The 18,160-nt window shown below is 39.8% G+C and overlaps 1 protein-coding gene across 1 annotated transcript in view; it reads right to left on the bottom strand.

Moving 5' to 3' along the window:
- The window catches only part of LOC125461935 (fibroblast growth factor-binding protein 3-like), a 38,753-nt gene extending 21,496 nt beyond the window's left edge, over nt 1–17,257 (bottom strand). The window contains exon 1 of the mRNA XM_059652924.1: nt 17,184–17,257. The gene's annotated coding sequence lies outside the window, so the exon portion shown is untranslated. The remainder of the gene's footprint in view (nt 1–17,183) is intronic.
- Nucleotides 17,258–18,160: the final 903 nt, after the last annotated feature.

The following is an 18,160-nucleotide window of genomic DNA, read 5'->3' as shown; positions in this document are numbered from 1 at the left end:
CTGAAGTAGTGACATGTGGGAAGGATGATGATCGGTCCTTCAACCATAGAACTAATTGAAGTGGAGGCAAGAAGAGGACACCATGCAAAATTCTCCTGTGCCACCGTCAATCTTGCCACAGGGAGGAGCATTTAAGTTCCACCCAACATACCTAGTTTTGCAGTATATACAGTATAATATGATACTGGCATCGTATCTAAGCTGTTCTACAACAAATCTACAGGGTCAAAAGCTTTGGTGCAATTTACATAATCTTTCAACTGAGTCTTTCATATGAACAACACCTTCAGCAGTGATGTTCTTCACAATCTCACATGCAATGGTCAATGCCATTCTAGCAGCAAACTAATACAAGGTTGTGACCCTGTGAAATTCTTGCCAGTTCTTTCAAGTCCAGCAAGTACTCGTGGAGAGTAAACATCTTCTCACTAGTTGGATCTTCACTCATTTAACGGCTGGCTACAGATGTAGTGTTGATTTGAGTCTGGTACTGCCGTTGTATTGGTCCATTCTATCTGCCCCAATGTCTCATCTCCTGCAATTTATCAATCTGTCTTAGGGAAGGCGCCTCCAGTTATTCCAGTTGACCCATTCATAGGCAAATTGGTAACTGAAGCGGGCTGGCTAGCCTTTGTGAAGTTGACTACACCTGCAGTACTCAGTGGGAGCAATATGTCAAGTGGACAGTATGACCTGCTATTCCAAAACTTTTCTCCCTGTCCTGTTTTTAGCCTGCTGATTTGACAAGAGTGTGAAAATCCAAACCTCCTGTGAGCATAGATCAAATAATTTGTGCTGTAGTTTTGAAACTCCAGCACTGTATTGGATGTCCCTTTAACTGTGACTCTTGGCCAGAGTGCAACATTTATTGTTTTACCCATGTATCTTAGTTACAGTTGTGTGAATTTTATTTCATTGCTGTTTCCTAATACACGATAAAGTAACTGTGCAAATCAATATTGTAGTGACTGGAACCAAGCAGATCTAATTGGCTATGAGATCTTTGATTGGGGTTGTTAACCTGGCCCAATCAGGGAGCCCTAGCTGACAGATATAATCAGGGGATTGATAATATCTCCTTCCATCAGGGAGAGACTCCGAGCTGGCTGATCACAGCCAGTGTACTGTGCACATATAAATAAAGGGGTGCTTGGTGTTGGGATACTGGCCTCTGTGGAATTATTTCAAATATAAAACTTCACATTGCTTAACCTATTCTAAGGTCCAATATGGTTTAGTAAAAATAGCATATTGCTGACATTTTCCTGCTGAAGGCTTGACAGAGTTTTGTCTTAATCAAACTGGGAAAAATCTCATTGCAACAATTTACATTTCTGCACTGCTCTCCCCAGAAAAGAAGGCAACTCAAGTACTTCATATTAAGGAAGAAAAAACTGATGCTAAAGAAGGAAAAAAGAAAATGGAACAGGATATTTTGTTGGAGTTTGAGTTGTTGGCATGGTTAAGGAGAATTTGAGAAGATTTTTGAAGGCAGCAAAAGAGATGCTATGAAGTTGACAAGATGTTCCAGAAGACAGGGCATTGTGGCTGAAAGGGGACTGCCCCAGTGCTAGCTTAATGGAAAAATGGAATAGATTTCAATAGTGTGTGGGACAAGGTGGTAAGCTGATTCTGAAAATGATGACAAGAGTTTTTAAGTCAATTCACTCTTGTAATTTGGAGGGCACTTCGTGAATGAGGTTGTAGTGTGTGATATATTGAATGAGATGCAACATGAAAAAGTTTGTGGCAGGGTAGGTGGCTAAGGCAGTGTTCTAGAATTGACTTTCTAACTAATAAAGGCATGCACTAGGCTGTTCATGTTGTTGCATGCTGGGAGAGCTAATGATGTTTTTAGGTAATGTTGCACGTGGAAGAAAACTATCTTAGTCATTAGGGGAGTACGTCAATAGTTTTTTTCCAGCAGGCACCACGCCTGTTGACCCAGCCAAATGAGGCAAGAACCAAAGGAAGGGCTTTTGATTTTGCTAACACTGAGCTGGAAGAAATATGGGGCCATCATGTAATTATGTTGGATAGTTAGTTGGAGAGCGTAGCAACAGTATTTGTGAATCAATGGAAGAGTAAGAAGCATCTGTATGGTTCAGATGTTTCAGAATCATTTTAATCTATTATTTACACATTGTGATTTCATTCTTTGAACCAAAGGATATTTTATTTTGTAGAATGAATATGGGAAGCCATGATCAATCAGTCCTGATTTCTGCCAGCAGTCTTATTGTCATTGGAAGAAATGCCTTTCATCTTGCATAATGTACAGAGTTGTTTGATCCAATTTTTTTTTAGCTTTTGGGTTTTATTTGGTATTTTTCTATTCGCACTACATTAATGTAAGAAAAACTGACAATCTGATGTTTGAAGCAAAATGGTGACTAACTCTAAGGATCATCTACAGACCAATTAACAATTTGGTGATGCAATGGTTCATTTTATCTATTTGATTGGCCTTCCAGGAGAGCACAGGAAAATATGTTTCAATAAAGGCATGTTCTCCAGTGGGTGGTGTTTCATCAGCACCCATTGGCAATGATGAGACTCTGATTAAGCTGTAAATGTTTGATTCCATCATGCTCTCATATATAATAATAGCTCAGAATTGATGGGGTCTGTGAAGCATAAAAGAGGTTCTGTATTACAACAATGACTATGGATGCCAAGGGAAGGTTTCCATAGCTACAGTTCTCACCTTTCAGAATTTTTTTTATCAATCAATATGAAATAGCTTGGTTTTTAAGTGATGTTAGTTCTTCCTGCACCAAACACTCTTTGTGGAGTCATTGCTAAGATATAAAAATGCATTTGCAGCACTCCATTAACAGAAAGCTTTTCTGAGGCCTCACTCTCCCCCTTCCATTCTGCAGCTACAAATCAAATAATAATGCCTGCTCAGAAAACCTCCTCTGAAACAGCTGCTGCTCTCTGCTGAAGCAATTATTGTGTAAAGGGTAAGGGCTCCATGAAAATTTTTTTTTTGGGAGCAAACTATTTTCTTTGCCAGTCACAAACCAAGAGATAGCTACCTGTAAATCATGTTATCATTCTGAATATTACAGCATATAAAGTAATTTCTGCAAAGGAAAATTTCTTTGTTGACACATTTTTATTTCAGTTGCAATTTGTTACTTTGATATTTTTCCTCAATATAATTGTGACCCAATATTGCTGCTTCAGCATTGGATATTTATTCATACAGAATCATAGAATCATAAAGTAATACAGCATGGAAACAGGCCGTTCAGCCCAAGTTGGTCCATGCTGACCATGGTGCCCATTCAGATAGTTCCAGTTGCCTGCATATACCTCTAAATCCCTCCCATCCATGTACTTATCCAAACAGCTTTTAAATTTGCTATTGTACCTGCCTCTATCACATTGTCCAGCAGCCTATTCCACATACACACCATTCTCTGTGTGAAGAAGTTGCCCCTCAGGTTCTTCCTAAATTTGACCCCAATCACCTTAAACCTATGCCCTCTAGTTTTCAATTCCCCATCCTTAGGAAAAAGACTATATGCATTCATCGTATCTGCGCCCCTCATGATTTTATACACCTTGGTAAGGTCACCCCTCATTTTCCTACCTTTCAAGGAATAAAGTCCTATGCTGGCCAACTTCCCTCAATACCTCAGGGCTACTTGTCTTGGCATCATCCTCGTAAATATTCTTTTCACACTTTTCAGCTTGACTATGTCTCTCCTACAACTGGCTGACTCTAAGTGTGGCCACATACGACTATAAAATAACAACCCAACTCCTATTTTCAATGTCTCAACTGATGAAGGTCAACAGGCTAAATACCTTCTTCACCACCCTGTCTACTTGTGATGTTGATTTCAACAATCTTGGTACTCCTAGGCCCCGCTGTTCCACAACACTCCTCAGGACCTTACCATTTGCTGGATTAATCCTACCTTGATTTCTCTTTCCAAAGTGCAACACCTCACATTGAATTGCATTTGCCAGTCCTCAGCCCATTTCCCTATCTGATCAAGTTCGCTCTAATTTTTGATGATGTTCCTCGCTATCAACGGTACCTTCTAATTTTTTATCGTCCGCAAATTTACTAATCACACCTTGTACATTCAAATCCAGAGCAGATGTTTTACCAACTAAATTGATATTATTTCTTCCAGATGGCTCCAGTTTTCTCCTAGTGCCGATGGAATAACTAAAAGTGCTGTGTCTACACAAGTAGCAATTGCGCAAGGCTTGTACTGTTTCTTTTGTCTTTCATTCACTTTGCCCTTTTTTTCTTGAAGTCCCAACATTTCATTTGTCTCAATTGCTTTCATCTAGTGGAAATTATTCTAACTTGCTAATGCTTGGTTACAGTCTTAGAGGTGAATCAATTCCTCTCTTTTTAATCCTGACTTTGGTTATAACAGAGTTTGAATTTTTTAAAAGGTGCTATTTCTCAATTTACTATGTGCTTGACTATACATAAAGATGCATGAACACACACACACACACACACACACACACACACACACACACACACACACACACACACACACAAAGTTATCAAATGGGGACATGGAATTGGAAAAATGTTAAAGTCCACAAGCAGGAAGAGTTCTAAGCGCCAAGGTTTCTTCAATACATATACAGTTATGAAGTGAATGCAGCCAATGTAAGCTGGTTGTTCCTCTATAGCCAATCTCTTTCCTGCAATCCGTCCTTTCCAGAGTGGGTTCTATGCCACATAAATTCCTTTTAATTTTAAATTCTCTACCTCTCTAATGTATTCCAACTTGAGACAGAGATAGGGTCTGAGCTTAAAAAAAGCTGTTGAGGGACAAAGATGTTATTCCATCCTGCAGCTCTTGATATTATACCCGTTTGCAATCACTAGACAAGCTTATAAACGGAATGTGTCACACAGGGGTCATTTACTAGATATTTATTGGTGCATGACGGGGCCAAGCCATTTTAACTACTGATTCTTAGTCAAAGCTATCAAGATGCCAACAAAACAGATAGTGGAGTCTTCAATACCCTTTCTCATAGTAAGAGTTTTTGGAAAGTTTAACTTGTAGCTGTCTATTGCTGCGGATGAACTTTCATTGTTCATTGGCAGTTTCAGCAATCAGGTTGTAAATAATGAATATTAGTTCCCTAACAAAGTTACTTAAGATTTTATTTTATTGCTGCCTGTGGAGCTTAGTCAGCTTGCAGGCCAACATTTTGCAGCCATTTTAACATTGCCCTGGCATATTTAAAGGTGCTTTATTCCCAATAACATTCTGCAATATGAAATCAGTTGATGGAATTAAAGGTTAATAGTCTATTTATTTTACAATTTCCTGACAGCTTTATTTTTATTTTCAAGTTTTGATATTTGTTTTCTTCTCAGAAAGTAGAAACCATCTTGTTCAGAATTGGACTCTGGTTTGGGGAAAACTAACCCATGCTGTTGAAGACCCTAAAGATTGACATGGTACAGTATAGCCAACTCATATTTTGTTCTGTTTCTGAATTTTCGATTGAGATAACTGCCATATGGTGGACCACTGCATCAGGCTTCTGTATGATGTCAATTTTGCTTCAAACTTAATTGGTATGTTTCTTTGGAACATTATTGATTTCAATAGAATAGAGTCCCTGTATTGTGGAACAAAAGCAAAGTTGCAGGAAAAGACCAGTAGGTATGGCAGCATCTGTGAAGGAAAACACCGAGTTAACGTTTTGGGTCCAGTGACCCTTCCTCAGAACTGTACATTGTGGAAACAGGTCGCTTGGCCCATTGAGTCCGCACTGACCTTCCAAAGAGCATCCCACCCAGACCCAACCCTACCCTATTCCTGCAACCCTGCATTTCCCATGGCTATTCCACCTAGCCTGCACATCCCTGGACACTATGGGCAATTTAGCATGGCCAGTCCACCTAACCTGCACATCTTTGGACTGTGGGAGGAAACCCATGCAGACACGGGGAGAATGTGCAAACTCCACACAGATAGTCACATGAGGCTGGAATCAAACCCAGGTCTATAGTGCTGTGTGGCAGCAGTGCTAATCACTGAACTACTGTGCCGCCCCTTTCTTTCTGCCACCATATAATTTTATATAACGAGAGAAATTTCTGTGACAAGAAGCCCTGTATGGGGTTGGTGCATTCTGCAGGAAATCTAGACCAGGTGCCTACTTGTTCGCTACCTTCTGCTTCATATTGCCATGTTAATTATGAATTTGGTTAATGCATTTGCTATTTATTCCAGGAGCATTCCTTTAGTGACAAACATGGGAATTTGACAAAAGAAAGTTTAAGGAGATGGCAAATTATTTTACATGACGAGAGGTAGTGTTACACCAGGTCATTCATTTCACAGGATGTTCTTAATGTCCGCCAGACCACTTCTTCCCAACAGAGATGGACATAATTAACCAAGGTAAAGTAGGTTGGATTGTTTTTTTCATCGTTCCTGCTGGTTGATTACAACCTGGTATTAGTACTCATGGCTAATAGGGGCCAAATGGCAATTTTAAGAGTATTGAAAAAAGTGAACGTGATGGATGTTTACAAAGTAGTAATGACTCAGCAAACATTTGATCATGATGACCAGTTTGAGTCACCCAACTCCAGACTTCAGTATGCCCTTGGTCAAAACGTTGACAAACCAATTCAATTACAGAGCTAAGACGGGAATGAACATACTTGACATCAAGGCAGCATTAGTCTTAGTGTAGCAATCAGGAACCCTAGTACATTGAAGTCATTGATAGGCCTCCATTGGTTAGAGTAATATCTAGCACCAATGAAGGTGCTTGCAGGTTAGTTGTCTCAGCCCCAGAATATTGCTGCAGGATTCCCCAGGGACTTGCCCTCGGCTCAACCACCTCTATAAATTATTCCCCTCCAACAGGAGGGAACATCCGCAAAAGGAGGCCTACATGATTGGAAACCCACTTGCAATCATAAATATTTACTTCATCCAACACTACTGCAAATCACTAGCAGTGCCTAGTGAATGCAACAATTCACCAAGATTCTTTCTAAACCTTCCAAACCATCAGTATCTACCACTTAGAGAACAAAGGAAGCAGATACATTGAAACACTATCACCTGCAATTCCCCTCAAAGCTACACACTATTCCAACATGGAATACTACTTGCCATTCCTTCAGTGTTGCTGGACCAGGATCCAGGAATTTCCTCCTGAATAGAAGTGTAGGTGTAACTACACCATATAAACTGCAGCAGTTCAAAAAGTCAATTCACCACCACCTTCTCAAGGGTATCTAGAAATTAACAATATATCCTGACCATACCAACAATGTTCACACTGCACAGACGAATCTTTTAAAATGTTCTTATAAAAGAAAACAAGGGAACGATAAAATGGAACAATTCCTTAAAGCAGAAGTTAGTTTTTTAAAAGGCATATGCTTGCTAGCTAGGTAAAAATGATCAACTAGACTTGCACTCTCAAGGTCGAGAACTGAACAACAATTATACAAGGCAATGAAAATAACACTATTGAAAGGAATCTCTTGACAAGTCTGTTGTTCATTTATTTTCCAAAGCACTTTTAATATCCACATTGAGAATCAAAAGTACCAAAGATAGATAACTGAAATTATAGCTTAGGTGAGACAGCCAACAAAATGAAATTGTATCAGATTGCAACATCAAAGTTTGAGATTTCATGCTTTATAAATAACGTAGAAGGATAATATATTTTACTTGATTTGTCAGAGACATTATAAAACATGATTAAAAATCATTAGTGTTCACTATGTCAAACAACTGAGCAGCAGATTATAGTGCTCTAATCCATGTGTTAGATGGTAAGATTTCCTGCATTAAATGGCCAATACTGTTTGGCTTCCATCTTTGGGTCTGAGCACTTAGCAATTTCATGAATGCAACATGCATGAGTTCATGGTTCATCCCTAAAGGGCCATTGTGACTTGTTTCTGGCTGTTGCTCCAATGAATCTGTCTGCTGCTGGCTGTGATGTCAGGGGTATCTTTGAAGATGGTTGATGCGTTCATAACTGCACCTCCAGTTCCACCTCCTTAATATGGAGCTGTCATGGGCAGAATTAGACAACAAATAACACCCAAGTGTTTGAGCATCTTTTGACTGCTCATTATTCTAATACATGGATGAACATTTATTTGAAGAAGGTATTTCTGAATGTACAGTGGATCATACAGTACATCAAATATATGGAACAGAAATAGATCATTAGCCCAACTAGTTTGTGCCGCCATTTGGACTCAACACAAGTATCTTCCCAATTTCTACTTTTCCTCCTACCTAAGGTATTTGTCTCAGTCATTTTCTGCAGTTTCACATTCACACTTGGAATTCCGTATTCTAGTCACTCCCAACAGGATTTCGGAAATTGTAAAATCTGCGAGTGATTCTCTCTGCAGGAGCCTGCATTTCTTCTTTGAGTTGTCCTCTCTCTGTCTCTTTCTTTCTTTCCTCAGCCTTTCTCTCCCCTACCTTCTTATTCTCTTTACCTCACATCTCTCTCTCTCGTTACCATACTAGTCAATTTAAAAAAAGCTCTCTTATAATTTTCAGTCCTAAATTTGGATTCTCCTCTCAGTGAAAATATTATTTCTCCCTACCATATTACAGTTTCAAAAAACTCCCTAAATCTCCTCCAGTTTTCTGAAAACCATCCCAGCGTGTTCAGTCTTTCTCATGTGGTGTAAACTGCCAGTGTAATTTTCAGTTAAAGTGTTCCGTCAAGTTGGATTCACCATTCTACCATAGCTCAGAGTGGCTTTTCTCACGCACCTTCTTCTCTTTACCTCAGTAATTACGTAACTGGACTTTTTAGCGCCAGTCTTGTGCAATTGTGGCGACAGAGAGGCAGATTCCTCATCACTGCTGGCATTTATTGGCTACTGGTGCCATGTTTAAAGCCCACCTCACATCACTTCAGATACTGAGAGTCAGGAACTTTCCTGTAAAATGTGATGGTTGATGATTATCTCAGAGCTTATTGCCCAGAAAGCTTGCCGATGCTTCACAGGCAGGGACCCAGAAGTGCTGTTGAATGGGAAGGTGGAGAAAAGGGCAGTCCTTTTTCCTGCTGACCACCAGAGCTGGCCAAACTGGACCTAGATAGTGGCCTGGGCCATTGGAATGTCCTGGGAGAAGGTTAATGATCAATCATCTTTTCTTTGCTGCCTTATACTCACACACCAGCAGTACTCACTCTAACTGACACGGTGCATGTTTCTCATTCAGGCTCATGGACTGCAACTCTCACAATTGCATGTATCATGAGCACTCAGCTTAGTCACCTCATACTACCAGACCATGACCCCTTCCTGCCTTCCGTGCTTCCTACTATCTCACTGGGGACAAACATCACACTCTACTCATACAGTATAAAGATACTGTTCTCACTTACATTGGTATTCTTTTGAATTGTCCTGGTGAATGCAAGTAGAAAAGCTTCAAAAAGTGTATCTTTTATTTCAGCAATAAGCAGGTTCTGTCCAATCTAATGAAATATTTTTATGTATTTTTAAAATCCTTTGAATTCATTATTACCATAAATGGGAATGAAATGGAATTGACCCTGATATTTAGAAACAATTACTTTTTGCATTTTCTTTCAAAGAAACATTGACAGAACACAATCTTGTGGTTTGAACTTTTTGCCTTTAAACTAAGGAACATCATCAATAATTGAAAACAGAACATGTCACTTTCAATTTTCACAAGCTGTAGCAATTCACTCATAAAATGAATTACTAATAATCCTTTTACCTCCAGCACTTGATGAATCCTGTTTAAACTGATGGGATGAAAGTTATCAGTTGCAATCCATTTCCTATTGGATCATAAATTGATTGCAAATGACTCCTTAACTGGCAAGAAATTTGTGTTAAATATCAAGGCTGTTAATGAAAAGTTGACATAGGATGCAGAGGCTGCAGGGGCATTAAGGCACATTGCTGATGTCCCTGTAGGCAATGAATGCAGACTTTGGTCACACAAAAGGGCAGTACGCTCATAAACCTGTTCATCTGGTAGAAATGTCCAGAGTATAGAGTTAACGTTAGAAATGTATTGTTCAGGGGTAAATCAGGAAGGGCTTCATTACATAATGATAGTTTAAATTGCAACACTTTCTTTCAAAAAGCTGCTGTGATTTGAAAGCTCAATATCTGAGGTGAACAGGCTATTATTTAAATTAAAGAATATGAAACAATACGTGTAATGATTGTTTATGATCTAACTGAATAGTCAACAGGTTTGAGGGGATAAAGGATCTACTTCTGTTCAAAGGGATTTTACTAAGACACCATGTGATGCATTCGTAATAAAGGTTAGTGCAAGTGGAGTGAGGAGGCCAATGGCTAATTGAAAGAGAATTGACTGAAAAGTATAAAGCAAAAGGTTAGGATTAAAGGTAGTTATTCAGATTAGAGGAAAGTAGAGAGCAATGGCTCCAAGTGTATTGTACACTTTGTTACTTATAATGAGTATTAATGGTATAGATTTAGGTTAGTTTCAAAATTTATAATAGGCAATAATAAACTGGCTATCATTAAAGTGCAAGATAAGCTGGCATGGTGGCTAAGTGATTAGCACAGCTGCTTCCCAGGGATCCGGGTTCAATTCCAGCCTCAGGCAACTGTCAATGTGGAATTTGCTCATTCTCCCTCTGTCTGTGTAGGTTTCCTCCGGGTGCTCTGGTTTCCGCCTACAGTCCAAAGATGTGCAGGGTAGGGTGGATTGGCCATGCTAAGTTGTCCATTGTGCCCAGGGGTGTGCTGACTGGATGGATTAGCCTTGGGAAGTTCAGAGTTAAAGTGATAGGTTAGGAGGGTGAGTCTGGGTGGATGCTGTTCAGAGGGTCTGCGTGGAAACGATGGGAGAAATGGCCTGCTTCCGCCTTGTAGGAATTCTATGAACACTGAGAAAGAAAGTAACAAAAACTTATAAATGACCATTGAGTTGAAAATGAACTTCACCGAACCATGGATAAATATAAGGTGATAACTTCTGGTGGGAACAATGGATGGTCATCTACATCTTCAGTGAATATCTAATTGAATGGGTAAAAGGACAAAGGGAACTAGAGGTACAGGTGAAAAATCACTAAAGGCAGGTCAGTGAAGTAATCAAAATGCTATCAAAGCATTGGGATTTATTTCTTGGGAGTACAAAATCGAAAAGTGGTGAAGTTATGTTAAAACTTTCTAGGACTCAGTGCATCATTCAGGTCTCTGCACTACGAAGAGGATATGGAAGCTCTCTGAAAGTGCAAAAGAGATTTTCAACATCCGTACCAGAAGTGAACTTTCTTGTTGTGGGCAATCATGAGAAAGTCATGAAGATATTGTGAGATGAAAGAAATCTGAATTCTGACATTGAGAATTTTTTTTCTCTGATTTTCCCTTTAAGCTTTAAATGGTGTTTTTAGCATCTTGTTATTGAGTGACAATTATCCAATGTATTTACATCTCATTAAAGCCTTACTCACTTCCTTTATACACCACTTGCAACTCTCCTCTCCTTCCCCAAGAAACTGGATGGAACAGATTCCTGAACTGTAGTTCAAAGTATCTGGCAGCTTCACCTTTCTGAATGCTTGCCCTGGCCATCATCCAACTGTGTTGACACTACAAGATCCCTGCAAGGGCACCATCCACCGTGACCCTTCATCCATGCAAGTCAGCAGCTGCAAACCACCAGCCTCACCAGGCAAATTGATTCTGATTAGTGTGATAACACTACAAGACACATGGGGAATCACTATTTAATGTTGTTGAGTATGAGCTTCCTTGATTACGGGCTATGGAACTCATTACCTGAGCCATTTATGAAGCAAACTCAGGCGTGGATTGGCAAACTCTCTGTCCTGGGCTGCAACTAGCCTATGTGTGTCACAAATAGTCACTCTATTTCGGTATTCAACAATAAACGATGTTCCTTTCCAGTCAGGCTTCCTGAGTTATTGTATTGGTAATGCAAATATGCTGTTTGGGAAACTGGAAACTTATGATGTTGGTGTGGGGATTTGGCACCAATACACTGAAAGAATGAGACACTTCTCTGAGAAAATGTGATCAAAGGGCCCACAGACAAAACATCATTCACCTAATCCGTTGTGGGGCCCTGACTGTCAGCATCATAACTGACCTGGCCACCTCAGAATCAAAATCTTTTTGACAAACTGATAGATATAGTAGTGAACCACTAAAATCTCAAACCATGTGTTATTTTGCAGCTTTATGTCTTACACAACGAATAGGCTTCCTGGGGAACTGTTATTGAATTCTTGATGAGATTGCGGAAGTTGACGAAACACTGGATGGCCAACACCTTGGGAAATATTAAGAGATTGCTTAGTTTATAGAATTAATAATACAACACAACAGAAGCTGTTGATTGAACCAAAACTGAACCTTGAGAGAGCCACAGTGCTTGCCCTTTTCCATGAAAATGTGGAAAAAAGAATTGGGAGCTTCAGGGATCCAAAGATGGGCAGGGTAGGGTGGATTGGCCATGCTAAGTTGTCCATAGTGCCCAGAGGTGTGCTGGCTGGATGGATAAGCCTTGGGAAATTCCGAGTTAAAGGGATAGGTTAGGAGGGTGAGTCAGGGGTTGTGCAATGTTACCACATAGCCTGCCATTACACACCTACTGTTGTTAGTCACTAACAGTCTCCATTGACAACTATTCACCCTCCCAGCCTGATCGGTAGCAACTCCTTAGTCTGTCCAACTGTCTTTCTTTCTCTTTGGGCTCTGTCCTATCGTTTACTCCCTACCCCACCCACCTCCCTATTTTCTGCATATAAACCGATGTTTTCCCAGCCACCATCAGTTCTGAGGAAGGGTCACCGAACCTGAAACATTAACTCTCTGCTTTTTCCTTCACAGATGCTGCCAGACCTGCTGAGTTTTCCCAGCAACTTTGTTTTTGGGCCTAGTGGTATTACTGCTGGACTGCTAATCTACAGACCCAGGGAAAGTCCCAGCCATCCAGGTTCAAATCCCACCATGACAGACGCTGGAATTTAGATTTGATTAAAATCAAGAATTAAGAGTCTAATGATGACAATGAATCTATTGCTAATTGTTGGAAAAACTCATCTCGTTCACCAATGCCCTTCAGGGAAGGAAACTGCTGCTCTTACCACCCGTGGCTCCCGGCCAACAGCAATGTGGTTGACTCTTAATTGCTTTCCGGGCAATTAGCAATGGGCAATAAATGCTGCCTAGCCAGGAACACCCTCGTCCTGTGAATGAATAAAAATAAATAAACAGGAGTGTAGGAGGTTCTGTTTGCTTTGAGAGCTGGCTCTGAGGGAGTTGGATCAGCATCAAGGACTCTCCACATGTAAATAAAGGGTGACTTAGTGACTGAATACTGCCATCTCTGAAATATTTCATTTTGAGCAGGATGAAATAATGGCTATTTCATTGTCATATTTGCAGTCTTTTAATTGGCTAATATTAAACCTATTTTACATATATTTTCCCTATTTGTGGTATTCAGGATTTGAGGCAGGTTTTGTGAGAGCCGCTATTGCATTCTTAACAAAACAGCCTTTGTGATTTTATGAAACTACATCATCAAAAATACACAAGTGAGATTCATGAATCGTTTATATCGCTACTTTTATAAAATGTTGCAATTCTGCACAATCAGGTCACAGGTGAGCTATATTATTTCTTACATTTTAGCTTGCGACCAGCTGCTAATGATCCCATGCTGTGTAACTAGCATTCACATGCTACCCTCATCTCAGGCAACACACAATTTGTCCAAAGTAAAATGTATGATGAAATTCAAGCTGGAATTTGGGAACTTGAGCATTTGATTCGGTTGTTCAGCCTGAAACTTTAGTGTGTGTGTGATTGAAAGGATAAAAAGAGAAGTGGCTGTTAAAAAAAAAGCTGGTTTATTAGAAATCAATACTGAGGAGCGTAAATATTGGATGAAAACAAGAGAAACTCAGTAAGTCTGGCAGCATTTGTGGACGGGGAATAAAGTTAATACTTTGTGCCCATTATGCTCAGAGGGGAACTTGCAGTTCGTGGTTTTCCCATGCACCTGCTGCCTTTTTCTTTTCTGGTGGTAGACGTCACAGGTTTGGCTGGAAAATGGACATTGCTGAAGACCATCTTGATAAAGAACACACTGCTTCCTCAGTGTATCAGTGGTGGAGGAATTGAATGTTTAAGGTAGCGAATGGCCAGCTAAACAAACTGGCTGCTTCCTTTTGGACGGTATGAAGCTTCTTGAGTTTTGTTGGAGTGGCATGCATCTTGAATCTGACTACCAAATGGATTCACAACTTCAGCCTCCTCTGTGCTAGAATGAGGCCAGCCCACGTATCCAGACAGATTTGCGTACAACTATCAGTGTTCTTATTCCTTTTCCTCTTCCACTGTAAATTCATTCCCCCGCAGTTCCAGTCCTCACTGCTGTGCTGTGCTTGCACCCCCAAGGGTGTCCTGAGATCTGATGAGACACTTAAAGCATACCTCAGCATCTCAATTATTTGCATGTTGACAGCTCTAATGATCAGCCAGAATTAATGGTGATCTGATGTACTGGAGGACCTCTGCTGATTTCTTCTCACTTTGCTGTCTTGTGCTTTCAGCATGTGTTTGCTCACAGAAGGCTTCCACTTTAAGTTTAAATTATTTAACTTCATCGTTCAAGGGTTTGGGGAGGGATGGGTTTGGGTCCTCGGCAGGTGCCAGGTCAATATCTAGAGGGTATCCATATTCTGGGGCTGTTGTAGTGTGGGGGGGGTGGTGTGTGAGGTGAGCATGGGATCAGTTTAATCAGATTACTCAATAGTTAGCCTGTGTATTTAATAATATAATATCTCCTGAGTAACTATTTTACTTACTTTAATCAGAACTCTTTGAACTCTCCATCATGGTGTAAAATAATTATCCAGCGGAAAATTAAATATCCCCGTCGATTCCTTCAGAGTGTGCTAGCATTGGGATTCTACAGGGTCCTATTTATGCAACTCTTTTTTATACCAGAATAACAACTGCCTGGCCAGCAGAAAATCTGTGCCCAAATACTTTGTTGGCCCTATTATTTATCTTATTCCTTTGAATTGTGGCACCTCGGTGAGGAAGCAGGACTGAGGACTGAGTATTTGCATGATTTAGAGTCATAGAGCTATACAGCATGGAAACAGACCTTTTGGTCCAACTCTTCCATACCAACCAGATATCCTAAACTAATCTAGTCCCAATTGCCAGCATTTGGCCCAAATCCCTCTAAACCCTTCCTATTCATGTACCCATCCAGGTGCCTTTTAAATGTTGTAATTGTACCAGCCTCCGCCACTTCCTCAGTCTATACATGCACCACTCTCTGTGTTAAAAAGTTTCCCCTTAGGTGCCTTTTAAGTATTTTCCCTCTCACCTTAAACCAATGCCCTTAAGCTTTGGACTCCTCCACCCTGGGGAACAGACCTTGTCTATTTACCCTATCCATAGTCCCTCATGATTTTATAAATCTCTATAAGGTCACCCCTCAGCTTCTGATGCTCCAGGGAAAATAGCCCCAGCCTATTCAGCCTCTCCCTATAACTCAAACCCTCCAAAACTGGCAACATCCTTATAAATCTTTTCCAAACCATTTCAAGTTTCACAACATCCTTACTACAGCTGGGAGACTAGAAATGCACGCAGTATTCCAATAATGGCCTAACCAATGCCCCGTACAGCCACAACATGACCCCTGAACTTTTTTACTCAATGTATTGACTAATAAAGGCAATCATACCAAACGCCTTCCTCACTATCCTATCCACCCGTGGCTCTACTTTCAAGGAGCTGTGAACCTGCACTCCAAAGTCTCTTTGTTCAGCAACTCTCCCCAGGGCCTTACCTTTCTTGTGTGTCATTTGGTCACTCACCTCATTTCCCAATACATTTCAACTTACTTCACTTGTAAGTTCTCAGAAGTCCAGGAAACGCACACACTCGTAAGTTAAAACAGCTGACAATTTTATTATATATTGTAATTGGGCAGATTCTTCTCCTGAGCGTTTTTCCCTCGGGCAGCAAATTGTGCTGAAGGTGAAGTTGGCAATCACTGGGATGTTGCTAGCTTCCTGATGTGCCATCAAATTGGCATTTTTCACCAGCATTCCATTCACTTTACCGGCCAACCTCCCCATTGTATGCATTTATATGCACATATTGGGTTAAATTACTGATTGAATAACTAATTGAAACAAAATCATTTTCTTTTATAAATTCTACTCTGTTATTAGTGTACATCTTTCATGTTGAACTTAATTCAATTTATAATAGTTAACTCTCTATTTCAAACTATAATTTACTCCTTCTCCAATAATACAAGTCACATTATTACCTCTGCTGAGAGGGTTATTTGAGATGTCATGATAACCTCAGAACTGTTCATTAATATAAACAAAAAACTAAATAATGTTGTCACCATCATATTCAGTCAATATTATCTTTTTGAAATTCTCCATGTTTTGCTGATAATTCAACCAACACTTTGGAATTTATAACAGCCTTGAAATCTGAATTTGTTATGTCTGTAGTGTTTCATGCTGATCTGCCACGTGATTGAGTCTCATATGTGATTGCTTCATTTCTCCACAATGCATACTCCCCCATTGTTAAGTGTTTGGCTCACTGCTTGTAACAAACTTATTCTGCATTCGGAAATTGCATCTTAACACCCAGCTAAAGCATTGAGTTATAATTCATTGTAATATCTAACATAGTTGATCCTCAACCTAAAGATATAATTACAAATAAGAACATGAAATGCTGGAAATATTGAGCATGTCACGTAGCATCGGATAAACATGTCGAATTTGCACTTCAGACTGATGCCATTTTGCTGGAGATAATTACAGCTGTCTTGCAGATTCAACAAAAATATGTCACAGAACATCATGAACTATCTGCAACACAGACATAGACATTGGGTCTATTGTTTATGATTTGCTCATACACTAAATTGTTAACGCTTGTAGATACAGGCTAGCAATATGAAGCTCGACAAATCTATTCTTCTGTGTATTTACAGTTACTTTGTGACTCCCTGCACTCAGTGGGGATCCTCACCAACTTGCACATGTAGAAATGTGGGTATCACTAAGCATTAATTTCCAAACATTCTTTTAAAGGATCAAATAGACCACATGCAGTGCTCACTTACACTTCCAGTATGCCCTCCAGAGGTCAGGATTCACTTCAGTATGACTACGAAGCCATTTTGCATTTTTGCTGTGGCTTTACAGAAGCTGTTGCAAATTCTCAAGGGCTGATGGGTGGCTTCAGTTCATTTCCAGAACCGATTCAAAATGTGCCTCAAAGGGTAACAAAAGAAAACTAATTTTACTGATATATATTTGAATAATTGTTCGCTGCACCAACTGCAGACTCATTGTTCTAACTAAGATTGGGAGGAGACTGAAATTATGTGCAAATAAAACATAAAGGGACGGGGAGTTTTGCTAATTTCACCTGGAAGGAAGAGAAAATTTTGAACAGCCTCAAATAATACTTAATCCAACAACAGTCTTTTATGGCAGCTAAAGGGTAGGCATTTAAGAAAAGTTTCTCAAATTGAAATGCAAAGGAATTGAAACATTAAGTGCAGGCACCAGTCTGCAGACAAATGAGAGAACCGGTGCCCTAGCACCTGTGTAATAGCTGTTGAAAACAAGCTTTCTGCTGTGTGAAGAGCTTCAAAAGAAAATTGTTATATTCTCCATTCCATAGTAGCTAATTCTTTTGTTTACTTCATCCATAAGCCTGTTTCCGCACTGTAAAGATTTTATGATTCCATGAAACATACTTCAAAGCTCACCTCCACACTCAGGGTCCACATGGGGAAGTGGTAATGAGGAAGCTGAACAATGCTGTCTCTGATAAAATCAAAGATCTAAATAAAAAGCCAGCTTCCACAAGATGGATTAAATCATGTTTTGTGTTAGTCTCTGCTAAATCTGTATCATGATTTGTGGTCATGGTTTGAGATGTTCTTTTATCAGCAAAGGTTTAAAACTAGCTATAGTTTAAAACTAGTTCCTTTGAATTGTTCAGTCTTGAGAGCAATTATTCAGGGCACATTGTTGTAAATTGACAATGTGCCACTTAAGAAAAGCTTAAAGTTGTATGGCTGAAGCAATT

This window comes from Stegostoma tigrinum, chromosome 20 (genome assembly GCF_030684315.1).
Source record: "Stegostoma tigrinum isolate sSteTig4 chromosome 20, sSteTig4.hap1, whole genome shotgun sequence".
In the NCBI taxonomy this organism is placed as follows: Eukaryota; Metazoa; Chordata; class Chondrichthyes; order Orectolobiformes; family Stegostomatidae; genus Stegostoma; species Stegostoma tigrinum.
The sequence above is the reverse complement of the archived record's forward strand: the minus strand, read 5'-3'. Positions and strand labels throughout refer to the sequence as shown.